This window comes from Artemia sp. Qi Xiang Cuo, chromosome 8 (genome assembly GCF_049724085.1).
Source record: "Artemia sp. Qi Xiang Cuo chromosome 8, ASM4972408v1, whole genome shotgun sequence".
Taxonomy (NCBI): domain Eukaryota; kingdom Metazoa; phylum Arthropoda; class Branchiopoda; order Anostraca; family Artemiidae; genus Artemia; species Artemia sp. Qi Xiang Cuo.
This window is the reverse complement of record NC_142801.1, coordinates 7977854-8002717: the sequence shown is the minus strand read 5'-3', so window position 1 is coordinate 8002717 and position 24864 is coordinate 7977854. Positions and strand designations below refer to the sequence as shown.

The window sequence follows — 24864 nt, the reverse complement described above, 5'->3', positions numbered from 1 at the left end:
ATTTATTTAATGTTTTTCATGGATGTCAACATTAATTTATGGATGTTTTTATGGTTTTTGTCAGTGAGAATTTGAAAAACAGGAACTTTTTCACTTTTATGGATGTTTTATGGTTTTTGTCAGTGAGAATGAAAAACAGGAACTTTCTCACATTTATGTATGTTTTATGGTTTTTGTCAATTAGAATAGAAAAACAGGAACTTTCTCACTTTGATGGATTATTGAGTCTAATGGGGGCAGGTCAATGACACTTCCTTCTTGTTGTTGTTCGAGGCAAATGTTATGAGTTTCCAGGAAACAGTTAGATCACGTGTTTCCTTCTCAGCCAATCAGAGGGCTTGCTTACATAACAATTTGACCTCGAGATTTCGTATATAACGGGCATGCAATGTGATTAAATTATCATAAAGTATTTTGACATAGTTCAAACAACAATGGATAAATTTGATGAATTAGAAGCCTTGGCAACTTCAATTTACCATGAAAGTACATTTTTTATTTTCAAATAAAATTATTTTCCTTGGTCACCCCCAGTATATTCACGTAAATCCCTCCCCCCCCCCCCCTACAATACAAACATCACTATACAATCTTTATACTCGATGTAAAACGTAAAATATATTCTATATACCCTCGAAACCTAACCCCCCCCCCCACTGTTTTAAAATCAAATTCTCGCAAAAAGAAATAATTCTCTTTTCGTTAAAGTTTGACTTTTCTCTATTGTATTCCTTTCTCTAACTGAGACATACGTCGCTATGTTGTTATTTACCCCTCTGGTTTTGACACAATTTCCAGTTCGAGGTTAAAATTAGCTGTCACACCTTTCCTGTGTGTATACATTAGCTGGTTTTTGGCACACTAGGTTTTCAGTGCTTTTACCTAAGTTTATGGTTGTCTGAAAATATCGGACAGCTAATTTTGTCTGAAAAATTAGTGATAAATATTTAAAGGCATTGGAATTCCATGTAAGAGTGAAACGGGATTATTTCAAGTTTTCAATAAAGGTTCTTTTATAGGCGCAGGAGGGGGTGGGTATCCAAGACTTTTGTTGGGGGAGGGGATTAGCACTTTTAATAGTGACAAAATAGAAAGGATAATTGTTATTTACCTTAATTTCTTCTTCGTCATTTAGTGATTTTAAATTTAGCATTTGAATAAAAGGTAGTAAGATATATTCTTTATTGATATGCCTTTCGCTTGAATAAATCTCAAGATTAACTCAATGAGAGGGTAGACCTAGGGCGGCTTAATATTCCAAAATTTAGGGGGAGAGAGTCAATGTGAATCCAGGATATTTGTTGGGGGAGGGGGTTAGCACCTTTAATGGTGACAAAATAGAAAAGATAATTGTTTTCTATTTCAGTGTCAAACCATTTGTCTCTGATATTTTAGTGATTTTAAGTATAGCATTTGAATAAAAGGTAGTAAGATACATTCTTTATTGATCTACATTGCGCTTGAATAAAACACAAGATTAATCAATGAGAGGGTAGACCTAGGGCGGGTTAATTTTCCTAAATTTAGGGGGAGAGAGAATATGGGTTTTTACTTTTTGCTTTACTGAAATGAGATAAATGCTTTTCTAAACAAAATTATATGGATGATGATACTAATTTTCATTCTTTTAAAAAGGGGGGAAATTATTTTGATACTAATTTTTTCTCTTCTTTTTAAGGCATATTATGAGGAATTTGCAGCCCCTCCAACTGTAAAGAGAGCTAGGGGTCACGCGAATAGTGAAGAATGCGCCCAACATCCTAGTAAGAAAGCAAGAGAGGGCGAGGCAGCCCCTGTAAGAGCAACAGTTGTTCAATATGGCCGTTGGCCGAAACCCCCCGCTCCACGCTGCCTGCCCAAGTGCAGCCATCTGTGCAAGCCCATGACATCACTGGCTCGACTGCAAAATTCACAGGTCCTACTGTACAAGCCGCAGCCCAATCTGCGCAATAAATTAATGACGTCGGCCTGTCCGCCCTCCAACACGCGCTGCCTGGACCATCGGGCACCCAAGTGCAACCAGGATATGCAAATGTGAGCATTTTTTCCTCAAAATATCTTATAGAAATACATATCTATTTCTTCCAATGTTTTTTCTTTTCAGTATTTTTCAATCCCAATATAAACTTGTCACAGAGATACTAGAACCTCACCCCCAACTATTGTTTTCTCCGCCATCCCTCAGAGATATCTAAATGTAATTTTATTGAAAATAAACCGCTCTTTTTTTCTAATCTTTACTATTTTCTCTGTTGCTATCTCTTCACTATCACATATAGTTTTAGGTACCTTTGAAACTCTGTGAATGCTATTCTTCACATAGTTTTAAGAGAGAGTTTATTCCATCTGTCACATATCAGCGTCCTAATTTACACTGAATATTTCTATCGTGCCAAGATACTAACGAAGGGGAAACCAAGTTAACGGTTCTTGGCATTTTCCTGCCTGTTGAAGTTCAATCTTGGAAATTGGAATACTCGCGCACGACAGGTTACAATAATTAAACTCATGAGTTCACTGAATCTGTATGGAATTAGAAAGAAATATTTCAACTTTTGACGAGCATTATGTAAAGGGGGCTGAGAGCCGGTCGGGAAGAGCTGTGGGATGCGCCGCGGGCCCGGAAAGTGCCGCGGGATGTGCTGCAGGCCCGAAAAGCGCCGCAAAAAAAAAGAACAGCATGGTCGATTTGAAAACTTTGAAAATAAACTATTTTTTGAACAAATTGCCGACTTCTATGTAAAGCGATGTTTTAGATTGTAATTATCTTAAGTTAGAACTTTCAGTTGAATTAACCAAGTGCTATTAAGCATGTTTTAAGCAATAATAATCCAAATTTTAACTGTAGGGGTGATTTGAAAACTTTGAAAATAAACTAACTTTTAAAAAACTTACGCCTTCTATAAAGAGTGGTGTTTTAGATTGTAAATATATTAAGTTGGAACTTTCAGTTGAATTAACCAAATGCAATTAAGCGTGTTTTAAGCAATAATAATCCAAATTTTAAAAATAGGGATGATTTGAACACTTTGAAAATAAGCTATTTTTTCATTTATTGGTTGGTGCATTGGTCCCTTACTCACCATCGAGTGAAGGAGAGGAAGAACTCATTGAAGGGACAATGGAGTTTCACGACAATAGACCATCAGCTATCAACGACTGGCATGGTATCATTAACTCTATTGAATTACCTTCTAATATTGATGATTTTTTAAATAATAATTTCAATGTAGAACCTAGCACAGTTGAGCAGGGTAATGTTCCTGAGGCGGACTTGAGTCCAAATACCCTACAAATTTTAGAGGATTTCACAAACGCATTAACAGGGAACTCTCCTCCCACTGATCACCTACTTCCACTTCAAACAAGCGAAGTGGAGCATAGCCCAAATATTGTTGAACAACTTGGGGGAGGGGGTACAACTTTTCCGGACTTTCAATTGTCCAATACAATTTTAAATAATATATTTGTTTTGACTGCAACGCTTGGGGATCCCTTTAATGCACTTATGGGGAGAAATTTTGTGTTTGATCCTGTAGAAATTGTGCATGCATATGTAGATAAAATTCGTGCACTACTAGAGAACCAAATTCAGTTATGGGGAGGTAGGGATTCAATTAAGGTTTCTATTGCTTTAAAGGTTTTTTATTTAAATGAGGGGAGAGGTGAAGTCTACTATCATATAGTAAAGTCTTAGATGAGCGTAATTTATACAGATCTAACAAATGTTTAATGTGTTTTTTCGGAGTTTGTAGGGTAAATTATATAAAATCTTGAGAACTCTAGCGAAAATGGGAGTCGGTCTGTAGTTTTATCTATTGAAAATTTAAGCGTTAATATTTGTAAATTTAAGAAAGATTTTATTTTAAGAGGGGGGGCTAGGTCTGAGAGGGTTACTATTTTAAATTATAATCCAGATCTAGAAGGTTGTAAAGGTGTCTAGCAGATTTATTTTGAAACAGATCAAAAATGTGTCAGGTATGCTTTCCTCGTATCAGCAGTCGAGCCTCTAGCACGTGACGCTACAAAGACGAATTTAGATCATTGGGCTGTACATGGGAAGGACTGGTCCAATTTCCCAATTGTAGATTTCTCTTGTTTAGAAGGAAAATACCCAGTAACGATAAAATCCATTGACATTTTTGAAAGGGCTAATGTCCATTTAAATATCGGCGTTACTGTGGTTCAGTATGAAACTGAATTTGAAGATGGGGCTCGTTCTAAAAAGAAGGGGGTGGTCTTCCCTGTAAGGGACCCGTCAGCTGCTTTGGTTAAACATTAGGTTTGGTTGTTATACACACCACCTAGTCAACCAAATTCAATTGGCCATTTTAACCCTATCACTGACATTAGTAGAGTTCTGGGGGGTGGTAAGAAACAGAGTGCCCGTTTCTACTGTCCAACATGCCTCTAGATTTTGGACTGAATTAAAACTACGGGATCATATGAAGCATTGTAGCCGGCATGGCTACCAGACAGTGGAAACGGTTTCAGGGGATAGGGCCATTCTACGCTTTAAAAATTTCCAAAACACCCTTCTCCAATGCAACAAAGTATTATTGGACCGTAAAGCTAAGCTGGTGGAGGTGAACGATCCCCAATATCCAAACCGTATCAAAGAACACCAGGCCATTGCAGTGTCCTATGCACATGTGCAAAGAGACAGTTCTAACACCATGCAGTTGTTAGAAATAGTCGAGAAATTGGACGAGAACGAGTGTATCATCAAGGCACTAACTAAACTAATTGGCACTGCTAATGGCGCTAGTTCTCGTTTGAGAAATACCCATTATCCAATGATGTTGTCTGCAGAGGATCGTCTCGCGATTAAAAATCAAAAAATATGTTGGGTTTTTACGGGGGAGTTTGTAGAGGAGGATAAGGGGACTAAAGGGAAAAGAGGGGGGAGGGGGAAAGTCAGAGACAATGATCACTTGTGGCAGGAAATATCATCTGGGGGTAGTAATTTTAGGGGGGTAGCGCATCAATCGTGTAATTTAAATGTTAGCCAACAGTTTTTTATTCCTGTTTTTATTCACAACTCTAATTATGACTTAAAATTTATTTTACCGGCACTGGCACGTATGCATAGGGAGGGAGGGGGAGTAGACAGTCCATGGGTAAATAATTCATTTACCTATAGCATTACTCCCAAATCGGCCGAGAAGTTGTTGCTTCTCGAACTGAAATGGCAGGTAGTAGATAATGGACATACGTGCTGGAATAAAATCAGGTTTTTAGATTCTTTTAGTTTTTTTCCCAAGGAATTGAGTCAATTGATTCAAGTGCAGAAAAGTGACAATTTTGATAGCTTTCCCTTTCTTAAACAGCACTTTCCAGACAGTGAAATGTATGAATTATTAACCAGCACAGATATATATCCATATGATTATTAGTGTTTGGGTACTCACTTAAGCGGGGAGAAACTACCTCCGATTGAAGCCTTTAACAAGTCAATGACCAACAGTGAATTCAAAGCCGAGGAGTAAGAATCTGCCAAGGCGATGTGGGCTATAGGGACTTTTAAAAATAAGTGGGATTCTTGTAGACTCTACTTGACCAGTGACGTTTAAACTCTGTTGGATATAGTCTGTAAGAATACAGACCAAATCTATTCAGTGTTCAGGTAAGATATTGGATATTATTTTTCTTCATCCCATTCAGTGATGGATTTAATTTTAAAACTTAGTTGGGAGGAAATAGACCTAATCAAAGATTTAGATAAACACCTTTTTGAAGAGCGTCCAATGAGGGGAGGGTATGTTTTTCACGGGGACCGCGTCTTGTCAACTGATCTGAGCGGACAAAGCACCGGTGTAAAGTCAAATGCAGTGTTCTTGGACATGAACTCGTTATACCCCTCGGAAATGTCCCACTACTCTTTGCCGTGTGGGAACTATCAATGGCTTGAGAATCCTTGTGAGTTCCCCGACATTAGCACCGTCGAGGACAACGGGCCACAAGGATGGTTCTTTGAAATTGACGGTCACATTCCGCTGGTGCTTCACGACTCAGTCAAAGATTTTGTTTTTCCCTGTATCAATCGACCAGTGACCAGGGACTCGCTGAGCCCCTACAATCGATCATTGGTTGAGGATATGGGGATGCACTGGACCCCCTCTAAACAGAAACTGATTGCTGATTTGAACCCTAAGGAAAATATCGTTGTTCACCATGTGCTTTTGCACTGGATGGTGAACAATGGTTTCAAGATCACCAAAATACATAGGGTCCTGCAGTTCAATCAGAAACCTTATTTGAAAACGTTTATCGATACTTTTGTCGATAAACGCTCTAGGGCAAACTCCGAGGTAGAGAAGGAATTGTACAAGCTCATTCTGAATTCAGCGTTTGGCAAAATGTGTGAAATCGTACGTAACAAATCTCACTGTGACGTTGTGACTGAACCTCGAAAGTTTGCAAGTATTAGTACCGTCCCCAATTTTACATCAGTCACGCGCAAAAAGGCTAGCATGGTTCTTCTACAAAGGAAAGAACGAAATGTTGTACTGAACAAGAATATAGCAGGCGGTAGTTCAGTACTAGAAATTTCAAAAAAGCTCATGTTGTCGTTTTTTCACAATGTGTGCAAGGTGCAATGGCCACTGGAGGGGGAGGTTCAAGTTTACTATGGGGATGCAGATTCTCTGCTGTTAAAGGTAAATGGGACTGAGGATTTATTGGGTGATTTAGAAAAGGGGGAACACATCAGCTCGCGGATGGATTTCACCAACTGGAATCCATCCCTCTACCCCGAGTTGGTGAAGCGTCAAGCCCCCAACCAACTATTAATGTTAAAATCAGAGACGGGGAGTGATTTGATATTCAAGGGGGTGTTCCCGGGTCCCAAAATTTATTGCATTGAAACACATAGTGGGGATGAAAAGAAGACATGTAAAGGGGTGCCTACACATTTTGTAAAGAGCAATTTCAACATGAGCGTGTACAGAGACTGTGTAGAAAGTAGCCTAGTGCCAAGAGCACAAGTGCTTGCAATTCGCTCTCTACAGTATAGAAATTATACTGTGAGAGTGGAAAAAAATGCAATGTCATGTATATCTGACAAAGTCTATGTGCTCGAGAATGGTGTGAGTGTCCTGCCTCATGGTCATTATCGTATTTCAGACCGAGTTGAATGCGTAGACTATCGTAATCAACTTGGTCTGGATAAACTAACCTAACTAACCAACTAACCGCCACCACTGACCCAACTAACCCAACCTATAACCAGTAGCAGTGACGACAACTATCGTTTTTCCATCACGACTCCCGGGGGTGGGGGTGGGGGGGCCTTCCCGCGGCCACCCGGGGGGGGGTCCCGCCCGCTGCCGGCCGGCCTTCGGCCCCGCGACCCGGGGGGGGGTCCCACCTTTAAATTCTCTATAATGTTCAACTGTGCTAGTTCAGGTTTCAGGTGTTTTCTGTTGTTGTATAGGAAAGTGTTTTTTGTAGAAAAAAGTGTTTAAAGACATTAAGTGCTGCTGATTGACAAAATTGTTGTACAGAAAAGAATTTAAAGACGATAGTTGTTGCTCTTCATGGACAAGAGTGTTTTTATTTATATTGTACATAGAGTGTTATAATTGTTCATGTTGAACAAATAGAGTTTTCATGTTGACCAAGAAATTTTTTCAACTGTTCTTGTTGAACAAGTGTTATTTTTATCGTTGCAGTTCACATTGAACAAATATTTGTTTTCATATTGTCAAAATAAATTCTGCTATGAAATATTGTTGTTTTATTGTTCTTGAATAGATATATCAATAGAAAAATTATTGCTACTTATTCATTTGACATTTATGATTTACAGCTAGTTGTAGTCCAACTGTTTTTAGCAGCATTTGTTAATTTAAAATACCCTTCAGATCGTTTCTGTGTGATCCCTCAATGTCGGGGAAAACAAAACTTTCAGCTAAAATAATTCAAGATTGCGATAAACTGTTTTTGGAAAATCAGAAAAAAATATACTATTGATATATTATTTGGCATGAGTCCTATGATAAAATAAAAGATTATGCCACAACCATACCAATACAATTCATACGGGGACTTGATGTTTTCAATAGTATTGAACCGAACTCGTGGCTGATTATTGATGATTTGGCTGAATCCATTTGAACAGTTCGCACAGGAAATGCTACAACTGTTCACCGTTCGCTCCCACCATGAACACATTTCCATAACCCTCGTTCTAAACAATCTGTTTCATCAGAGCAAATGTATGCGAACCCTTGCATTGAATTGCACTATCTATATTATCTGTCGAGATGTTCGTGATTCTAGCTCGCTCAAAACTCTCAATAAACAGATATACCCCGGCGCCCCTAAATTTCTGTTGTCAGCGTACACTCAGGCGACTAGCAAGCCCTACGGTTACATTTTGCTGGATCTTAATCAGAGCACGCCCGAGGATCTACGTGTAGTCACCGACATTTTCGACAATGAAATTACAGTATATCTTCCGGTGAACAGTAGAAAAGACTGTTAGTTGCCATTATGACACTGAAGAAACTACATGAACAACGGCATTTATTTTCTGTTTTAAGCACTTCAAAATCCTTGCTTAGGAAGGCTATACTCAAACATGGCGTCGACAATGATTTCATTAATCTAATATCTGAACTTTGTTTAAATTTAACTGAGGGCAATGTTCAACTGCCAGAAGGTGTTAGACAACAGACAAAGCAACATCGCTCCACTGTACGCGCCTTGTCTTTTGAAAACATGGGTAAAATTTTTAAGAGAACATGGTTCCTTCAAGCAGGCGGTAGCTTTTTCACACTTTTAGTGCCAATAATTGGAGGAATTGTAAACAGTTTTCTCTAGAGAGAGAGCATGGCTAAACCCTATAAATTGACACCATTTGAACTCGTCCTCTCGCCCGTCAAATATTTTGAAGACAATCTATACAAATTCAATAATGATGAGAATATTACCAATGACAAAAAAACTTATTATACTTCAAAATGCATTGCGACGTATTGGCTAACATAAACCTTATCGTGAGAGACCCACCGTCACCGCCGCCACTGATCCCTCTAAACATGAAACATCTCAAGATTCTGCAGTGCAATCAAAGGAGAAGTAATTGAATTCAATTGTATCAAAAATTGGAAACCTATTGCCACTGTCCTATCGAGAACAGAGTAAAAGAGTATTATCATGTTTCATGTTGGAAACTGCTGATGAACATCAAGTTCAAGTCGACAGCAGAGGGAAACGAATTATAATTCAGGGAAAAAGTTATAATCTAGTTGATTTAATTTGTGATATGGTGACGAATCGTAAAGGACTTTTATCCTTTGAAAATAATCTATACACCTTTCTAAGTGTATCAAACTTTCCCAAAAGTCTTATTGGCAATAAGCAGATTCTAAAGAAACTAAGAGAATATAGTCCTCCAACAACACCAACACCAACATCATTTAAAAAAGAAGAAGAAGATTCAATATTTGAAAATACTTGCACCACTGATTTTACAACACCTGTGGCTGCTAGTCAAAAGCGAAGACGAATTGATTCACCCTCCAGTGTGCAAAAGGGGAGTGGACATTACACTACGTGTTTACGTTCAAAATGTACGAAGTTCTGAAAGGTATCTATGAAAATATTGGTGAAGCAGGAAGTTTAAGTTCCCCCAAAACGCTTTCGAAAGCTGTGTCCGGCACCACATTGAAAAAAGCAAAAGAGTATCTAGAAAATGAACCGAGTTACACACTGCATCGAAATCACAGGCTTTGCGCCAATCAATATCGACAAACTAAAGCCTTTTTCCCTCTGCATATAATGCAAATGGATCTTACCTTCAAAAGCAAGATGTCTAATAGAAAAGTGGTATTCACTTGTCCTGATATTGACTGCTATGTTAATACTCTTGGCCCAAGACAACAGGGCAATGGAATGGACTATTACAAAGATCACTCGTCAATGTCTGGCTATGGTCTGGGCAGTTGGTTTGCTAAGCTCTTTCGCTCTTCACTACCACTGGCTAGAAAATATCTTGTACCGGCTGCGACAGATTTTGCATCCTCTACACTATACGATTGGGGCTCTGGCAAGGATTTTAAAAAAGTGCTACGGAAAATCTTAGGTCCAGTGCACGAACCCTTAGTGAGCGACTAAAACAAAATGGTAAAGGCTTAAAAAGTTCGAGAAACAATGCATCACTCATCAGTCTCCACTCAGGTCGGAAACGAATGACATCATCCCTCTTGTCAAAGAAAAGAAGGAAAAAGCCGACACGTGCTGTAAACAGAAGTCCCAGGAAGAAAATTGTTAGATCGAAACTAGATTTCTTCTCCTAAAATGTGCTACCTACCGCATAAGGATTCTCAACCTTCAATCACTGCCTCATTGAATCTATTCAATGCTGAAAATGTTGATGTGAGTGTCAAGCATGGATACTATGAACAATTTTATCCACAACAACCCCTCTCTGATAATATCCACTTTCAAATTTATTCCAATGAAGACTACTTTATGGAAATGTCTTCAACATTTATAGATTTGCAAATGAAAGTCCGGAAATCCAATAATACAATGCCAATTCGAGCCGATGGGATATCCTATGAAAATTGTATATTACATAATTTATTTCGTCAAATCAGTGTCTACATCAATGGCACGCTGGTGAGCACAAGCAACAATCTCTCAAATTATACAAGCTATATGCAATTCATGCTGATGACACCAAAGTCATACAAGGAAATGAGAGGCACCTCCAATGGTTATGAATATATTACAAATACTGATAGTAGAGATGCACTTAAAAATGCTACAACTAGTGAATTACATCTAGTTGGAAAAATATATCATGATATATTTAATATAACCCAATGGCTGCCACCCAATGTTAAAGTGGATATAAAACTAACGCTTGCAACCTCCCATTTCATATTGAGAAAAGAACTTGCTGTCAATCCTGATGTAAGTCTCTCCCTCACCTCGGCAATACTTCATGTACGCAAACAACAGGTCATGAGTTCTGTTGCTTTGGCAGTGGAAAAACTTAGAGCCAATGGAAATAATATTAAACTACTTGTTCCTCATACAATCACCAATCAACGTCATATTGCAATGGGCTCACGCACATTGACCGATTCATCCTTTATCAATGGTGAAATTCCGTCAAAACTTGCTTTGGCATTTGTAAAAAGCGCCAGTGCAATAGGATCATGGACTGAATGCCCACATAAATTCGAGATGTTTGGACTTTCATCTCTTGTGTGCAAAGTAAACAGCATCCCACTCTACAATCTATATTTTGATAAATCCTATAGAACATTGTACGAGTTGACCATGCAAACCCTAGATCATGATTCGCAACTATTTGAAAATGGTATAACAGAAGATATGTTTGCTAAAACACATGGTATCATTGTACTGGATTTGTCTGGTACACAGGATATGATTATAGTACGTATGGGAAGTGTGCGTTTAGAGTGTACATTTGCCGACCCATTGGCTGAGAGTATTGCACTAATGTCACTAAATCAATTTGAAACCTATTGGGAAATCACTCCCGAAGGCAGTATTCTACTAGACTTGGCACCACGAACACCAGTCAAATAATCAATGTATTTAATATGGACCCCTAAAAGTCCCAGTACAAATCCTATTGTCTGCCCTCGGACTTTCTTGGAAAAATTCAAAGTGTCAACAATGCCTTGATTATTGTTAATAGCACTCCGTCGACTGTGCTGACGGGTCATTGGCTGTGCATCTTTCAAACAATGAAGACGATTGAATTTTTTGATCCTCTTGGTCTACCCTATACATTCTACACGCCTCACATCAGCAACTATATTGAGAGCAGTGGGAAAACTATTATTCAAAATCGGAAGAGGGTTCAGGATCTAAAGACTAAAAGCTGTGGCTTCCATGCACTACTATATTTTGTGTTCCGATGTCGCGGCTATACTTACAAGCAGTTTCTCCACATTTATGTTGACAATCCACGTCTGAATGACTTTCTAGTGGAAAATATCCTCTCAGACCTATATAGTATTGATTTCAGTGCCCTAAGAGTAAAGTGCTTAAAAAATGTTTGTGAATTTGTTTATTAATAAAATGCAAGTATATACAACAATGTCTTTAAATCTTCACTTTAGATTTCTTCATCGATGTATAGGCAACTGTCGTGAACCACTAATGCCGGTAAATCATTTGGATTCACTGTATATTGATCTTGATTGACTGCAAAGTCAGGGTCACATTTTCTACATTACAATGTAACTTCACTCTTGTCATATCTCTTTGTATAGTCAATGATACTATTTGCATTTATATAATGAAATTCACGAGTTTCAATCTGTCTATTTGAAGCAATATCACATACAATGTTTTCAAATGGTGAATCAAATTCGGTAACTGCCAAATAAAAATCACTTGGTTTATAGTCATAGTAGGTAGTGTCATCACAACGATGACGTAGAAACCGGATTGTCTTTTTACCCCAACAGTTGAATCGTAGACCAGATTCCTCTTCCCAGAATAATTTAAATCCACGACGATACCAATCTCGTAGAAATAAACTAAAATCACGTTTGGGATTCTTTCCAATCATTGCGGGGTAAGTATTCTCCCACTGATCACATTTATCATAGTGACAATTGGAGCATAGGTGCCCTCTAGGGTGAGAGTCACACACCTCTTCAAGACATGAATTACATCCTTTAATTTTTACTGCATAGCCTCTATGTAATTTACAAGGATTACATAATTTACACTTTTAACTATAGTCATCTATAATTGTACAATTCTCACACTGAGTCCAACTGCCAAGAGTGTACATGCAAAATGGGCATATATTGAACAGTTTTGGTTTCCGTAGTCAACTCTCTCACAGCTAACACGAAACCGATCGTCCTCGCTCCATAAATTCAATGAGGGGACCTGGGAGAGAGGAGTAGCTCTTTGACTTTACCTCTTTCGAAGGAGGAGCCATCTACATTGAATCCATTGGCAATGTTTTCAAAAGTATATCCACAATATGATTCTGCTTTGTTCCAATTAATATATCAATAAATTGACTATAAGCACTTGAGTCACATTTTAAAAGTTTCATACAATAGTCCAATGGGGGAGAATCACTTCTCATTATATTGTCAAGTGTTCCCTGACAAGAGAATATCCTGCGTTTAAGAGATAACTCGAGAAAATCATCATCCAAAATCAAATGTTTTTCCATAAACACTAGATTTGGTCTAATTCTCTCTTTCTCAAATTTATTCATTTTTCAATCCTTTCACTCCGACTGCTGACTCTAGACTGACCCTGGTTCGTTGGTCCCATAGCCTAACCTAACCAGAAAAGAAAGAAAACATTTTCGATTTCGAAACAATTTTATTGAATAATTATAACAACATCAATAATACAGAGCATGTACAATTAGCGATACTGTTTATTGTCTTCGATATGTTTCACTAATGCACTTAAAGCACATTGAAGTCTATTCACATGTGCTATATCAACTTTAGCTGCAAAACATAATTGATCCTCCATTTTAAATTTGCTCAAGGATATCACATATCTTGCATATACTGCATCCCATTCCAGACAAAGACGTGATCCTTTCATGATTTTCACCGCAATGTTTGGTGTTCTTGTATTATTATCATCAACTCCACTATCAACTTCTAATAGGGTAAACATTCCACTCATTGCCATCAACACAAATATATATCCAAATGAGTAAAGTCAAACTGTTCTTCTTCTCACTCCTTTGAATTCTATTCACAGACTAATAAAACTTTAGCAAAAAACCCTTTCCTTATATTCCCTCCGCCGCTAATATGTAACCAGCCCTCTGATTGGCTGAGAAGGGAGATGTAACCGACTCGTTGATTGGCTGAAAAGGAAACACGGGATCTAACTGTTTCCTGGAAACTCATAACATTCACGTCGACCATGTACATTCTCACTGACAAAACCCATAAAACAGACATTAATTGCTGTTGACATCCATAAATATGAGAAAGTTCCTGTTTTTTCATTCTCACTGACAAAAACCATAAAACAGACATAAATTGCTGTTGACATCCATCAAAGTGAGAAAGTTCATGTTTTTTCATTCTCACTGACAAAAACCATAAAACAGACATAAATTGCTGTTGACATCCATGAAAAACATCAAATAAATTGGCCAACACACATAAACATCCAAGAAAACATCCATCAAAGTGAGAAAGTTCGTGTTTTTCCATTTTCAGTGACAAAAACCATAAAACAAAAATAAATTGCTGTTGACATCCATAAATGTGAGAAATTTACTTTTTTTTCATTCTCACTGACAACAACCATAAAACATACATAAACTAATGTTGTCATTCATGAAAAACATCATAAAAATTGACAAACACCCATAATCGTCAAAGAAAAGATCCATAAAAGTGAGAAAGTTCATGTTTTTTTAATTGAGAAAATCCCTGTTTTTTCATTCTCACTGACAACAAACAGACATAAATTACGTAAAAAAAAATTGTAGGTGGCAGCACGGGTGGGTGACACGATCAATAGGGGCATCTCTACTTGAATGAAGCTTTTAGAAATATAAATTGGCAATGCCAGTCTTATCCCTATGTTTTATATATATATTCCAGAAAATAGTTTTACCGAAAGCCGTTGATAATATTTAAAAACGAATATAAAATACAACTTATTTAATCGACGGCTGAATGAAGCTTTTAGAAATATAAATTGGCAATGCCAATCTTATCTTTTTTTTTTACTATAACGCTAAGTTTTTCTGAAAGTTTTCTCGTTGTATCCACTCTATTTTAAAGTTTAAAGAATCGACGGCTGAATGAAGTTTTTAGAAATATAAATTGGCAATGCCAGTCTTATCCCTATGTTTTATATATATATTCCAGAAAATAGTTTTACCGAAAGCCGTTGATAATATTTAAAAACGAATATAAAATACAACTTATTTAATCGACGGCTGAATGAAGCTTTTAGAAATATAAATTGGCAATGCCAATCTTATCTTTTTTTTTACTATAACGCAAAGTTTTTCTGAACGTTTTCTCGTTGTATTAATCAGGCAAATTAATCTATTACATGCTATAGTCATGTCTGTTTTTATTTCTATTTGGTCCTATATGCTTTTATTATATTATTTGTTTGTTTTACATTTAGATTGCGTATGTACACCTGGGATGAAAGAGGGTACTTGGGCACGCTCAAATATGAGGACTGTGGGATTTTACCAAAGATTATTTACCAAAGATTTTACTAAATTTTACCAAAAGATTATTTACCAAAGGATTTTACCAAAGATTAAGTGGCTAAGTGGTTGAAGAGCAGGCAAATTAATCTATTACATGCTATAGTCATGTCTGTTTTTATTTCTATTTGGTCCTATATACTTTTATTATATTATTTGTTTGTTTTTTTTACATTTAGATTGCGTATGTACACCTGGGATGAAAGAGGGTACTTGGGCACGCTCAAATATGAGGACTGTGGGATTTTACCAAAGATTTCCTATTATTTTCTCTAAATTCGTGCTCTTTTGCACTTTTCCGTAATTAACTCCCTTCCCTGCAATGGATTCCTAAATATGTTGCAGAGAGTGGATATGCAGAGAAGATTGGAGACTTATTTTGTTTTTTAAGATATAATATAATATATTTGAAGATAATATGAGCGGTTCTAAATTCTAATTTAAAAAGCACATAAGTATAAGTATCGGCTTCCAATTGAGTCTTTAAACAAAAAGACATTTTGGTGCTACACAAACTAAAATATGATTTTCATGGGTTATTAAAATCGGGGGGGGGGGGAGGGGTTGAGAACCTTCAGATGACGGTTTTTGACTAATGATGATTCCAATGGTTCACTTTTTATTTCAATCTCGAAAGATCACCATTCAACGACATGATAAGCTTACAAGACATTTTTATTCAGGGTTCTTAGACTTTCGGTTACTATAGGCTGGGCTCGCTCTTGACTAGGTTACCACTAAAGGGACAACCATGATGGGGTGACTAAGCATGGAGAAGAAGAGCTGTCAAGGCCCGAGTGGGAGGAGAGGGGTGAAAAGAAGTGATTTTATTATGTCAGTTTTGATTCCAAATATGATTTTAGGTTGGAAAGGCAAAATTAATTTCACATCTGTAAATGATTGGTTTCCTTTGAGTAAACTCAAAATTTAGTGTGGAGTATTGGTCTTGCAAAAAGCGGAAGTAAAGTAATATGGGATTTCCAGCTGTCATAAAGTTTGCAGTGAACTGAGTTTTGCAAAACTGTTTATCTTCTAACATTCAAAAGTGACTAAACAAGAACAATTTGCACGTGCACAATAAGTAAAACGATAACTAGATGAAATACAAAAGGACTTAATATTGTGACCTGGGCCATGTCCAGTATTATCATTTTTTTTGGGAGGGGGGCACAAAAGGTTTTTTTTTTGGGTGGGTGGGGGGTTACAAATAAACACTTTAATAAACACATCCAAAATTAGTTTATATTCATTTTTTATACGTTTTACAAGTAGGACAAACATTTCAGGGGGGGGGGTCAAATCCTCTACCCCCACCCCCCTCTCCGGATATAGCCTTTATTGTGACAGATATTATATGTTGTGTGTCTTAATTGTGCGACACTTCTACTAACTGATATAGTACTAAGACGCGAAAGTTTTTTTTTTAGTGGGTGACTTAAGAGCACTAGTCAGAGACATGAGACGTTAATAAACAAGTCTGAAGGGATTATTTAATGACAATTTTTTGTTCAATGAAAAAGTAAATATAGATATTGCTAACAAAAAAAAAGGTCGAAGGTGAGATATCGCTTTATTTCACTTAATAAAGTTGGCAACTGAAAGGACTTATTTATCGGTTATTTTTTAGAGATTTTGTCCTTAAACTTTGCTCAATATCAGTTCCTCATCTTTATTCCCTTAAACGTTTATACCTTTTAATGTATATCTCCTGAAATTTATCCCCCTGTGCTCACTTTGTTATGAAACGTTCTTTCCCCTCAGCGCTACCATTTTTCAGTGACAAAAAAAAAAAAAAATGGAAAGATCTAAAGTTTTGTTTTAATCGCACAAAGAAGAAGCATCTAGGAAAAGCAAGGGAAAACAGCTTTTTTTGACGTTGTACACTCATTTTTGACCTTTCCCTTAGAAGGGAAGAGGACATTTCATCGACACTGACGGTTGGATAAATAAAGATGCGAGTTGTGACAAAATTGTATCATGCACGGCACAAGAAGGTGTGGTATAACTGTGGCTTTTCTACACGTGGCGTAAAGTCTACTGCATAGAGTCGAACAAGTGGCCTTATAAGATATAAACCATTTGGGTGAAAGTGAGTAACACATTGCAGAATGACTCTGTCAGTCCATTCAACAAAAAATCTAACCTGATAAACATACAAAAATGTCTTATATACCTAGGTAGAAATATTAATGATCCAGTTAAGCTCAACATTAAGCATGCTACTAAAATGATTGGCAAAGCTTTTGCATCTCTTGCCACTACGACAGCCTAGCTGAATAGGGTTCACCGAATAGTAATTTACTGCCTCTGTCAATCCCCATCTACTTGACCTCTCTCATGTGTTGTGTTTCTTCTCTGGTCATAAAAATCTACAAATCTGCAGGATTTTCCCTAAGATTGCGCAATAATTGCTGTGCTAACCTCGTTGGATCCGGGATACGTTTCTGTGTAGAAGTTATAAAATAATAGGTACTATTGTTGTCATTGATAAATGTGTAAGAGCTTTTTAAAATGAAATTGCAGATTCGTTCCATCCTTAGGGTTCTGAAGAATTATGGGTATATTGTTGTTGTATATTGTTGTATGTTGTGTATGCTATATATTGTTGTATATTGTTGCATGTTGTGTATGTTGTATATGTTGTATATTGTATATTGTTGTATATTGTATATTGTTGTAGCCTACTGTTGTCGGTGTCTTCTTCTATTTTGCTTGTATTTCCGTTTTTTTTCTTATTTTCACATTCCGTCGTAGGGCTGTGACTGTCCTTGTTTTAATGGGTAATACTTAAAAATGGATTTTGATGGGTAATACTTAATGGGTAATACCTTGTTTTGATGGGTAACTTGATTTACGACATTTGGTCAAGTGTCACCTTCCCGGGCGAAGAAACAAAACAGGGTGTATTTATTAAACGAAAAAAAATTACTAAAAAATAGAAAATTTTTTTCATTAGTAATTAAGATTATTTTTTATCAGTAGTTAAAATATTTATTACTAGTAATTAGTAATTAAATCTACTAAAAAACACACTAAAAATTATCACCTTTTTTCACATTATATATTTTGTTAGTTGGTCGAGCCTATTGCCTGTATGTAATCTCTGTAGTGAGGCATTGTCACTTGACTTTAGAAAAAACGAAAATCACACATTCTCTATTTTGAGCACTGCATATAAATAATATAATTATATACAGGGATTTTTTATTAGTGATTTTGTGAAATAATATTATATTTATATAAAGTGATTTTGAGTCTCCAAAATCACCTGACTGAACTGATCTACGCCACAAAATTTAATTATCAAAAAGTTCAGAATGCTCTAGGTTGGAAGTAGGAAGAAAGTAGTAGTAGTAGTAGTAGGAAGTAGGATCAAAGTAGGAAGGAAGGGCGTAAAAACCAACATTTCTGCTGTCTGCTATTGCTTTTAGACATATTTTACAAATATTTTATAAATAAAATTGCTTTTTATAAATAAAATTTATAAGAATATTTTATAAATATTTTATTAATAAAATTGCTTTTTATGAATAAAATTGCAATTTTATAAATAAAATTGCTTTTTGAATTACCATGACCTTAGACGGCAGAAGTGCAAAAATATCATTAGACTTGGGCAATTAAAAATCCTCGAAATTCTAATCGTTCTACTCATATATTTCTAAATAAAATGCAAATAGCAATGATATCAAACCCATTTTGAATTTCAGTTCTACAAACAGTGTTTTAAAGGACTTAGGAATGGGAGAAGGGGTGTACTTACAAAGGGAAGGAAGATGCATAGAATATCACTCTTTCATTTTTTTTTTAGGTTCTTCTGCTAATAACCAAATTTGCCATCATAAAAATATGTAAAACTCAAATATTAGAACCACTAGTAAGACTTTAAATTAATTGAAAAGTGAAAACTTTCAAAAATTTAATCATCCCACTCTACTACTAAAATAAAATGCATATAATAATGAAACCAAAATATTTGTTATTCTCATCTCTATAAACAGTGTTCTGTAAAAATGTCAACATCGGGGAAGGGGTGTATCTAGATTGGGAATAATGGTGTATGAAATATTATTTGTAAAACTGTGTTGTAAATTCTTCTTCTTGTAACTACACTTACCATCATAAAATATTTCGGAATTCAGATGTGAGAAGTACCAATATATCCTTAGACTGATAGAGTAACAGATGTTTTTCTCGGCTGTACAAGCTCTTAATTTAAACTGCTAAAAAATGCCTTACGTAAAAATAATTTTTGAAAAAGCGAGTTTGTACCTCTCCTTGAGGCAAAGAATCTCTAAATATTTGACCATGATCATGTAAAGTAAATGTATCAATATATCAACTTTAATGACAAAAATAAATCGGATTTCACTTTCTTTAGCGGAAATTCGATTTTGTCAATACTATTGTTTTTTGCAATTAGTTGATTACGGAAAAATAAAAATATGGCGAAAGTTTCAGGTTGTTAAACTACAATAATTTTATCGATTAGCTCAATTAACAGGTTTATGCAACATTTGTAATTTGTGTAAACATTTCTCCTTCATTTTTTCAAGTTAGATAAGTACGTATTCTTGTCACTAACGTGTACCACTTCTAAGGTGTCATACAACGTTTTGAGGGAGGCAGGTTGAAAGCCACAATTTTATATCTTTGGGCGCAAATTTCAGCAGTCCCAATTATGTTTCAACAATATTTGGACCTTTTGTACAAGAATCATCATCCTATACATATTAGAAAATCATAAATTCTGGCAGGGGATAACCAATTTCATTTTTTGGAGGGAGGGAGGTATGTCCGAATAAAAATAAAATTGAAGTATTTCAGAAGTAAAGGATATTATTGAAAATAAATAGTGAAATTTTGGTAGGGGGCTGGCAAAAATATTACCCCTCTTCTTGCGTTGCTCGTGGTTGCTTCTCTTTTAAGAGAGCGTTCCACATTGTGAACTATACAAGCGTGTCGTTGTAATATATGTGTCTTAAGCTGTTACCGCAGTAACATTTCTCATTTATAGCGAAACTGAGTTCTTGTAGTAGTGTATGTAGTAGTGCAGTAGTAGTGCACTAGTACTATTAGTGCAGTAGTGCACTAGTAGTGCAGTAGTGCAGTAGTAGTGCAGTAGTGTACTAGTAATGCAGTAGTATTGTATGTAGGAACTCCTCATTTGGATTAATGCAGTAAGAAAATCCGAGTCGTTGAAGTTAAACGCCCATGTTAGTAAGATTTTTGGTTTGGCTTCTCTAACTTCAATTTTTTGAAGTCTCCCTAACCAAACCAAGCTTCCCTGCTGAAATTTTAGGGACTTGGTTTTGTATTGGTGTGAATTATAGAGCTTTAAATATGGATCACTGCTGGCAAATTCTTAATTTAGTAGTTAGAATGTGGTCCACATTCTTGCAGAGTGCCAACTAGTTTCTCAATTGAAAAACTTACCTTTCGAGGGTGATACCCTAGAGGTCCGTGGGGTGACATCTGAGCTCTTTTGTAACAAAGACAATCGTTCAGGCAAATAAATTTGCGAATAAGGTTGTGAAAAAATGATGGTAATCTTAAATTTTTTTTGGGGGGGGATAGAAGGTTAATATAAATATTATTTACCTTTTTACATGTATTATTGAATACAGTGTTGTATGAGCTTCTTTGGCATATAATAAATTCCCCGTTTTTTTTATTACACTTCTTGCAACAGATTGTAAGGTCTGTTTTTCTAATATGTATTCCCTTAAACTCAGACTTAGTTAATCTGTACCAATTATAATATGCTTAGTTTTATGTCTAGTTCCTTATATAACCAGAAATCTTTCTTACTAAATCACAGACTTTGATCGAAATGGCCCCCAAGATGGTGTTGACCAAAATTTAGAAACTTACCTCATAATATCGGGGCGATCAAAAGCTTCTGCACGAATTTGTTTAGTACACCCCTGTGGCGGTAACAAGGTGGCAGAGGAAACACGGTGTTTTTCCTTCAGTCAGTTAAAAAGCAAATAACACATTCTAATAACTGTAAGGAGGGATTTTTTCTACTACTACTGTTCCTAACAACTCACCGCAGCACCAAGCCACCTAAGGCCAACACATCTTACGCTCCTCCTCCATCCTAATCTATTCAAAGCCTCCATCTTTACACCATCCCAGGAAGTTCAAACTTCCCTTAAATCTTTCTTTAAGATATCCTTCCACCCCAACCGCGGACGACCTGCTTTCAGTTTATTCCTAGATGGTTGGCTGAAAAGGACATTCTTTGGCAATCTGTTTTCCTTTATCCACAGAACATTCCCTTAATATTTCAGCCTTACTCTCATTATAGTCCTAGACAGCGGGGCTAAACCACACCGTCTGAACAGCCAGGGGTGGATCCAGGATTATTTATAGGGGGGGGGGGCACAAAATAGGTTTATCCGATAAACTTGCGTTAGGAGCAAGTTTAATTAACGCGATCGTGCGTTAATTAAGTAAATTACACTACTTTAGACTGCGTTAGGGGGGTGGGGGGGCACCCCCTCGCCCCCTGGATCCGCCACTAAGAACAGCCTACTATTTGAATTGAAGTGAGTCTAAAAGGCAGCCTTAAAGTGAACAGTGGTCTTGGCCCATACTAGTCTCCCAGGTGACGGTAGACAATTTTTTGGGAACTTTTATAAAATTATCATGTTAAATAAAAGTGTCCGCACACGGCTATTCAGTATATACCTGTAGTGGCTGCGCGGTGCAGGCTGAGCTTATTGCTGTAGTGATTTAAACTATTAAACAAGGAAAAAATGTATTCGAATAACCGAAAGGAATTTTTTTTTATATTCTGTTTTGTTTGAAACTTGTCTTGGTGAAAAAAAGAAGAAAACTTGAGGAATGGCTACAAGAACAAAAGAAGACCACACATCACCTTGTATAATCGAAAGCCCCCTAAACACTTTCTTTAATCTTTTCAGAAAGTTGTTCTCTTCAAGTAAACTCACCAAAGATAAAAAAAGCAAAAGACTGAAACCACAGACAAAAAGAGAGATTACTCTCCTATAATTTCATTGTAATAAATGTATTTTAATTTCATTGGGCGGCATCTTTGACTTATTTTAGATAGTCAGGCACATTATTTCATGTTTCTGAAGAAACAAATAACCATGCGCTTTTAAAACCTGATTGACTTTAAAATGTTCCGTGGGAAAATTAAGCCAACAAATAGAACTAAACAAATTTTTTCCATCTGATTCATTTTCTGTGTGAAATTTTGAGCCAGTAAAATGAATGAAAAGTTTTTCAGTGACTACTACAGTCACTATTCAGTTTTACAGTCACATTCAGTTTTACATTCAGTCACATTCATTTTACAGTCACATTCAGTTTTACATTCAGTCACATTCCTTTTACAGTCACATTCAGTTTTACATTCAGTCACATTCATTTTACAGTCACATTCAGTTTTACATTCAGTCACATTCATTTTACAGTCAGATTCAGTTTTACATTCAGTCACATTCATTTAACAGTCACATTCAGTTTTACATTCAGTCACATTCATTTTACAGTTACATTCAGTTTTACATTCAGTCACATTCATTTTACATTCACATTCAGTTTTACATTCAGTCACATTCATTTTGCAGTCACATTCAGTTTTACATTCAGTCACATTCATTTTACAGTCAGATTCAGTTTTACATTCAGTCACATTCATTTAACAGTCACATTCAGTTTTACATTCAGTCACATTCATTTTACAGTTACATTCAGTTTTACATTCAGTCACATTCATTTTACAGTCACATTCAGTTTTACATTTAGCCACATTCATTTTACAGTCACATTCAGTTTTACATTCAGTCACATTCATTTTACAGTCACATTCAGTTTTACATTCATTTTACAGTCACATTCAGTTTTATATTCAGTCACATTCATTTTACAGTCACATTCAGTTTTACACTTAGTCACATTCATTTTACAGTCACATTCAGTTTTTCTATTACAAGTCGTTCCTCTGTTTCTTTCATAAAAAAAAAAAAAAAATTATACACACGTTCTGTAAGTCTAGTTTCATCAGGTAAATAGGAAAAAAGTGGATATATCATCATCGTGATGTTGAAAAGGCGTATTTTTTAAATGAAGTCATTTGCCTTGAAGTAGAAGCAGCACAATAAGCCTTTGTTAGTCACGTGCATTTTGCGGTGCCCTTATATTTAAGCTTAAAAACATATTTTTAAAAAACGGAGCATTTTTCAAATTTTCCGGAATTTGTGATAGATTCTTACATTGGCTTTTGTTTCAAACAAGCGAATCCGGAGTTGTTTTTTTCCGACACGAGCCCCACCACAGAAAGCTAAAAATTGCACAAATTCCAGGGGTAAATAAGGCGAAAATTAACAATGGTGGAGCCAAACTTTTATTGTTGTCACCTCAAAAGTTAATTCTTTAACCATCCGTTTGCAGATGCATCGGCAGCACTAGAATAAAAGAGTTTTCTAGTTTTTTCTCTAATTATGCTAGCAGCCATTTTGAAAAGGGTTGTATAGAATTGGGTATTTAAGACCTACAACGAATGGGAATGTTATACAAAAATATTTGCTTTTATAACATGCCGTGGCAACATCCAAAATTTTTGCTTAACCCTTCAAATGTAATTCTGAAAATGTCCTCATATAGAAGAGGCTAGGGCCAGTATTACTTTCCAACTCTAGTTTAGAGGGGAATTAAATGAGAGCAAGTTTTTTTTCCACTGAAAGTAACAAGAACATTAAAACATAAAATGAATAGAAATTATTTTGTGTGTGAGGGGTAATGCCTCTTCTTGAATCACTCACTCTTTACGCTAAATCTTTTTAATTTCCTTAAAAACCTTCTATTTCTAAATAAACGACCCTCTTGTTTCAAGAGCCGTTCTTAAGGGACTGGCATAAAAAGACAAACTTTAGCGCAAAGAGGGAGGAACTGAGGAGAGGTATCTCCACTCATTTACCGAATAGTTTGTGTTCATTTCAGTCATTGCTCCTTACTTTCAATTGAAAAAAATTAGTTTTAAAAAAATTTAATTTCCAGTCCTTTTCCAAATAATGCTGGGGTATCCGCCTCCCCCTCCATGGAAAATTACCCAACAAAAAATTCTCCCTAGGGAATTTCTTCAAGATATCCACGTAAAATACCTCAGCACATGGGAAATTTTCACATCATGAACTTGTCCAACGAAAAAATTACCCCAGGTGATTCCACAGAAATTTTACCCGAACAGTTGTTCCTAGAACATCTCCACATGTAAAATTGAGCAGGCAAAGAGAGAATAAGACAAAAAAAAAAACAATGTTAATGATTTTTAGCAAATTTCCCCCATTTAAAATATTCCCTGCGAAATTCCCTTCCTGAATTTTCCTCCCTATTGACCCCCCTCCCCCCCCCAAAAAAAAATGTTTGTCTATATACCAATAAAAATACTATGTAAACAATAGGCAAATTTCACAACCTACAGCCTTTTCCCAAGGGGCTGTAGGGGTTTTGTCATTCTTAGAGGCACTGATATTGGCTGTTTCAACTATACTTAACAAAATGTCTCTCTTCAAATTTGGATCGGATGTCTTGGGAGAAAAAAAGAGTCCGTTTTAGAGGACTCTCAAATCCTTTCACAGTCTTGAGTGGCATTTGCTTTATGC

The 24864-nt window shown here is 36.2% G+C and overlaps 1 protein-coding gene across 1 annotated transcript in view; it reads right to left on the bottom strand.

Annotated features, from left to right (window-relative positions):
- Nucleotides 1-19420, bottom strand: part of LOC148949126 (uncharacterized) — a 93632-nt gene extending 74212 nt beyond the window's left edge. The window contains exon 1 of the mRNA XM_089093180.1: nt 19344-19420. The gene's annotated coding sequence lies outside the window, so the exon portion shown is untranslated. The remainder of the gene's footprint in view (nt 1-19343) is intronic.
- Between the last annotated feature and the right edge of the window lie 5444 nt (nt 19421-24864).